General features: G+C 37.4%; 1 protein-coding gene across 2 annotated transcripts in view; it reads left to right on the top strand.

Annotated features, from left to right (window-relative positions):
* Window positions 1-223: 223 nt before the first annotated feature.
* Window positions 224-6,000, top strand: part of LOC107082562 (gamma-aminobutyric acid receptor subunit alpha-3-like) — a 159,667-nt gene continuing 153,890 nt past the window's right edge. The window contains exon 1 of one of the 2 annotated variants that reach the window (XM_015371318.1): window positions 224-638. The gene's annotated coding sequence lies outside the window, so the exon portion shown is untranslated. The remainder of the gene's footprint in view (window positions 639-6,000) is intronic. The other variant, XM_015371317.1, reaches the window with a different exon arrangement.

Raw genomic sequence — 6,000 nt, 5'->3', positions numbered from 1 at the left:
TCTCTGATGAAACAACAGCACCCCAAGGTCACGCAGTGGGGGATAATCAGCTTCCATTTCCCACTGCTGCACTGACTGAGATGAGATTACTTTATCACTGTCAGCAGCTGTTCTAAGGCTGGGCATCTCTGTCAGTCCAGGCTGAACCTTTGGGCACCTGCGTCAGAGCGCACAACGCCAGAGCCCACGGAATAAATGGGCCCACTCACCGCCGATTCACGTCTGAGAGGCTGCTGTGCACAGGCGCACAAGGAGGAGGGGGTTAAGGGTCCTCTGGTTGTCGGGAGCATCAGTGACAAGCTGCTCGGTTAAAGCCCCTCTCTCAGACGTCCACTGCGTGTCCATGTGGCTTCTGATCGCTGTGACAAATCGGTGTCTGTAGACCAGCCCCCGGGTCCAGGGTTGGCCCCTCCTGTCCAGCACCAATCTGAGGAGGGGGCGGGAAGGTTAGTTTGAAGAGGGCAGAGCTTTGCGAAAGCACGCCAAAATTATCCCTTTCACCGCTGGGAAAAAAGAAAAAAAAAAAGAAAAATCCATATCCAGTGGATGAAGTTGAGAGGAGAATCAGACGGACTGACCGAAGCTCATTAAGTCCAAGGAGCGAGAAGAAGCGGCAGGAAGGCAAACCTCTGCTGCGGGTGAGATTCCGATTCTGTTTCTTTTCTTTTTTAAATATGCTCGTCATTACCTGAGCTGCTGAATGTCTCATGTGCTTGTTTGGTTCACGTTGATGTTCAGGAGAAATGTTTCATTCAACACGCAACACCTGCTGTTTGAGGGGCTGCTGCAGTGTAATTGATGGCTTAACAGGTCGCCGTGGCTGAAGTGGAGATGATGCTGAGCTGAGGATGCGGCGCTGCGTGCCTAACCTCATCTGCGCTCGATAATTAAGTACAGTTAAAAAAACAACAACAACAACAAAAAAAAAAAAGGTTTTTCTTTTACTGTTAGTTTTCTTTTTCTTTTCTTTTTTATTGACATTTTTTTTATTATTTCCCCTTCAGCTTGTATTTGATTGCCACCAGAATGCGACACTACGCTTCCAGCGTGTTATTGTTACTTTCTGTCAATATTGCGCGCGTAACGTTACTGTTTGTTTTTTTTCCCTTTTAATGTTGACAGAAAGAAAAAAAGGCGCGTTTATTATTTTGTCCCGGTTCAGTCTACCAGAGGAGATGCCGCAACATGAGAGCAGACTGTTGAATTAACCTTGGAATAAACCCCCTCGTTAAAGCGAGTGGTCTGGAGCTGTCTGCGTTTCCCTTTCCAACACCACCGCTACTTCAATCAATAGCATACTTCTGACCTTTCTTTGCTCGTACAGTTAAGTTTCACCTGCACAAAAGAAAAGAAAATAAATCTGTGAGTGAATTTAAAGCGTTTGTTCCTCTTTAAAATATATCATACTTGTACATAATCTGAGCTCCCTTCTTTACCCCTCTGGGAGCCTTAAAGGCTTTCCTCCATTGCTGGCCATGCATGTGGAAAACTGCTATAGAATAATGTTTTTGTAATATAAGATTTGCATTTAAAATCAAGGTGATTGCATAGTTTTCCTTTTATATTATGTAGAAAATGGGTCAACAATAAAAATGTAGACAGCCTACAATCAACGTTGCTGTTTTTCTGCTGCTGGAAAAGAAAATTACAAGGACATAGTCTTAATCTGACAATTGAGACTGATTCCATAATTGTTTTTTTCTTTATATAAGCTCACATGGTAAAATGTCCAACTGTATGCTTTGATCTTTTTTCCATATTCATTAGCACCTATGGCAAAGATGCATACAAATCCTTAAATAGATTTATCTTTTAAGCACAGAAACTTTAAACCTTTATTTGAGTGTATGTATTCAGTGGGAGGAAAAAATAATGCATACAATAAAATCACTTGAGCTTCTTTTTGGTGAAGCTTTAAAATAAATGTAATTGAGACATTTTTAAATTTTAAGCCAATCAGAATTTTTAAGACCTTTCCGATTGTAGCTTGTAGGGATGTCCCCATACAAGTTTAGTATTTTGTGATGTGATACTAATATAACTGCATTGGGAATTGAGCGATACTGATATGCAATATTAGGGCGAATTATACATACTTTTACTACTTATTTTGTCATGTGGAATATTCTAAAAAGGTTTGATAAAGTGATAATACCTAAATACAGAACACTAGTCAACAATGCTATGTATGAGAACAACTGACCATCTCATTGTGAATTAATGGGGTACAAAACAAAATAGAAATAAAATTAGTATTTTAATCGCAATTCTTATATCAGAGATATAAGATGCATAACAATATTTTCCAATTCTAATTCTTTGGCCTTATATTGCAACGGCTTTCAAGATAAATATTGAATCAGGACTTCCTTAGTAGTTCATCACTTTCTCTCCCTAAAGTTTTAAATATCCCTTTTTTAGCCACAGACCGCTAGTCTGTTTGAGCACTGATATTTGCAGTCAGAAGATGGTACAGGATGTAGAAAACATTCTCTATAACTCACTATCATTTATTGTACCTCTAGCAAAGAGGTGGGATAAAGGGATCAACAAGTTATGATGGGAGTGGCACTTGTTTTGAATGAATCACTGGACTCTGTTTATTGAAATAATCAATGACAAACTACTGTTTTGCTTTGTTTACAGTAATAGTAGCCACCGAGCATGGCCTTAGTAACATTAAATGTGCCTATTATAGAAATTTAACTGCCTTTATGTCCCCTTACAAATAATAATACAAATTAAAAGAAAAAACATTCGGATCCAATGGAGTATTCAGGCTCTAACCTTACTTTAATAGTAAAGGCCTGGATACAAGAATTTAGTTGGCTTAGTGAGAAAAAAGAACCAAGAATAAAACTTTTGAAAAAAAAAAATGTTCACTTACAAAAAGAAATCCTTTTCAAGATTATAATCAATCACATTAATCACTGAAATATCTACTTTAGATCACGACAGCCCTATATCAGTTCATTGGTAGGGTATGTAGGTGACAGAGCGCCACTCAGTACGAATTTCATGCAGGGTGCGACAAGTTCATGACAAGATCTGTTCACGCCATAACACAGCATTGAAATTAGGGCTGCAGCTAATTATTATTATGAAAAAAAAAGATAATTTTTTGATTAATCAATTAATAATTGGACAGCAAAAGGTTCCTTAAAGAAGATTTTTTACGAAATTATACCAGCCACTAAAACATTTCCATTTGAAGAGTTCTGGATAGACCGTGTTGACAGACGAAAACGTTTATTTTTTATTTTTTTTATCTTAAATGCAAAATGTTTATACATTTTTTTTTTTTACAATTTTGATACAATTACTGTTCTAAGTCTTAGTAATTTTCACAATTTTCCAATAAATTGTTTCAGCCCTAATTGGAATACTGAACAAATCAGGGGGTGGTATCTTCACGACATGTTTTGTTCATCCTGCAACACAGCATTGGTATAGCATGTAAGTAAATATCACACCACATTACGATTAATGTACTCAACAAATCAAGACAATTTGTTAAGGACATGATTCAATAATGCAGCAGCAGGCTTAGTCATCACATGAACGATCACAGCCTAATTCATTCACTGGGCAGGTGAGTGAATTGTAGGCTAAAGTTGTTCTTCAGCAGCAGTTTTCTGAGTTTCCGCTAACCCTAACTCTAGACATAGTGGGGTTAGGGTTAGGCCTGATTCATGCAGAAGGCGAATTAGTGAATTACTGCCATCACAGTTGCGAAATGAATCCCTCCCAGGTTTCATTCATTACAAGATGAATGGAATTGGTGCCATATTTGATAAGTATACTACTGTACTTGTCAAATAACTCTTCAGCAACATTCTACTCTGTGTCCCGTAGGCTTGTCTGCCAAATCTTGAGTTAAGCTACTCCTTACTGACTTTGGCTGCTTGGAATGACAGTTCTAGTAGAAGGAAGTGGTAGTTAAAATTGACTTTGACTTAAGTCTGATGTAACAAGTCAATAATGAAAGTGACTCAATTCAGTTCAGTCACACAACTGATTAGATCGTTTGAAAAAAAAAAATCTCCTCATGATCAACTGCTTTCTGTTTCAAAGTGTATGGAAACTTTGGAAGAAGGCATGACATCAACATTTCTAAACTACCCAGAGATTTTGGATAAAAATCTGGTGGACCATATTATAATCTTATCAAAATCCACAAACCTAACTTATATAGAAAACCTGTAGGGTAAACTACAGATAGTGGAGCAGAAGGGAGGACCCAGAACTCTGAACCATCCACAGCAGAGGTCTGCAACCTGTGGTTTCAGAGCCACTCGTTGCTCTTTGGTGACTCAACTATGGTTCTAAAACTATAGATTAAATTACTAATGAATAATGAAAGGTAAAAAGAAAAGGTGATTTTAGAAGTTCTTATGTATATTTTGCAGAACATCAGAAAATAATGTTTAAAATTAAAGGGCACCAATAGATTTAGGGCTTTATAAGTTCCCCTCAACTGAAGTTTATTTTAAAAGATAATTCCTTTTGCTATCAAAAAACAAAGTTAGTAGCTGTATATCTTTTTTGCAGCTTTGAAGATGTTTCATTATGTTACAGCAGGGGCAAAAGAGGCTTTTTCCAGTAAAAAGGTTGCTGGCTGTTTAAAAAAGGTCTGAAGTTATAAAAATTTACAGAAGACTAATAGCTGCTCTGTTGGCTAAAAAGGATTAAACATATGAAATAACATCATCAAGGTTATCCATTGGTTATTTTGAAAACAATTATTTATTCACGCTTCTTGCTTGCTGACTAAATATACTCAAATAATGTAGAAATTTATTTTCACCTTTAAGCCTACTGTCATAAATGATTTACTTCTTATAAGCATTGTAAAACACCAAACCCTGAATCACATACAAAAAGTATTAAATGGCAGGTTCACTTTGCCTATAAAAGTGTCACTGACACTTTCTAAGTAAATGGGATGGTTTTCAGATAGTTCTGCCCCCTGAGCATCACTTCAGTCTAAAAAAAAGTCTAAGATTGCTCTATGCAGAGGTTTTAAACTGGATCATTGGTTTCACATCTTTAATGGGTCTTTAAAGCTGTGGGTGACATCACAGTGGCTTTTAATCATCACTTCATTTCAGTCTGGAGTGTGCTGAGGTTAAAATGTGGCTTACACATCAGGAAGAGTCCCGTTATTTCTAGAATTTTAGCTTAATCTTCTGCTGATTTTAAACCAGCCAGAGTCAGAGGCCATGCACTCATTTTAATTGCTGGACATCGTCCAGTTTGACTTGATAAGATAGTTCCTCTGGTTTCCCTGTGTTCTTTTCTTGCGTGAAATGCATGTGTTTGAGGCGGTTTCCCTACTGCATGGTCTACTGTTGTTACCACACCTTTTAATGTGACAAAACACATTGCCATATGTTGCTCCTCACAGCCAGCCCTTAGTCTGCTCGCTACAAAGCTCATAATGCCATGACTCGCTGGACTCTTGAGTGTGACCACAAGTGAATGACTTTGCCAGTTTCTTCATCTGTTGGTACATATGGAGCATAGCCCCTCAACCCCCACACCCCTCTGCTACCATGTTGCCTTCCACATTGGGTAGATAGAAAAGAGGACATTTTGTCTGTAGTGTACTCTAATGAAACAGCAAACCAGAGGAAGTTCTTTCTTTAACTTTGTTTTAGCAAAATAATACATGGCCTTCAATCTATTGTAAAACTGAAAATGAAAAGATATGAAATGCATAGCAAGGGCAGGGAGAGAATTAGAGGAACAGGTCCTTACCTCTTTACGTCAATCACAAGCACATTGTCTGTTTTGATCTTGTCTTTAGAGTCTTTACTCATTTAAAATGCATCTGAAGACATTTCTATCCTCTCTATTTTTCCTTTAGATACTATGTATATAGCATCTTATATTTGACTTTTAAGCATTTAATCATGCTTTATTTTCTTTATTAGCTCTGTCTGTTCACTCAGACATTTCTTAAGTTAATTTAAGATTGCTAAGAAAAAAAAACATTGT

Source organism: Cyprinodon variegatus, unplaced genomic scaffold (assembly GCF_000732505.1).
Source record: "Cyprinodon variegatus isolate N-32 unplaced genomic scaffold, C_variegatus-1.0 Scaffold56, whole genome shotgun sequence".
In the NCBI taxonomy this organism is placed as follows: domain Eukaryota; kingdom Metazoa; phylum Chordata; class Actinopteri; order Cyprinodontiformes; family Cyprinodontidae; genus Cyprinodon; species Cyprinodon variegatus.
The sequence above is the reverse complement of the archived record's forward strand: the minus strand, read 5'-3'. Positions and strand labels throughout refer to the sequence as shown.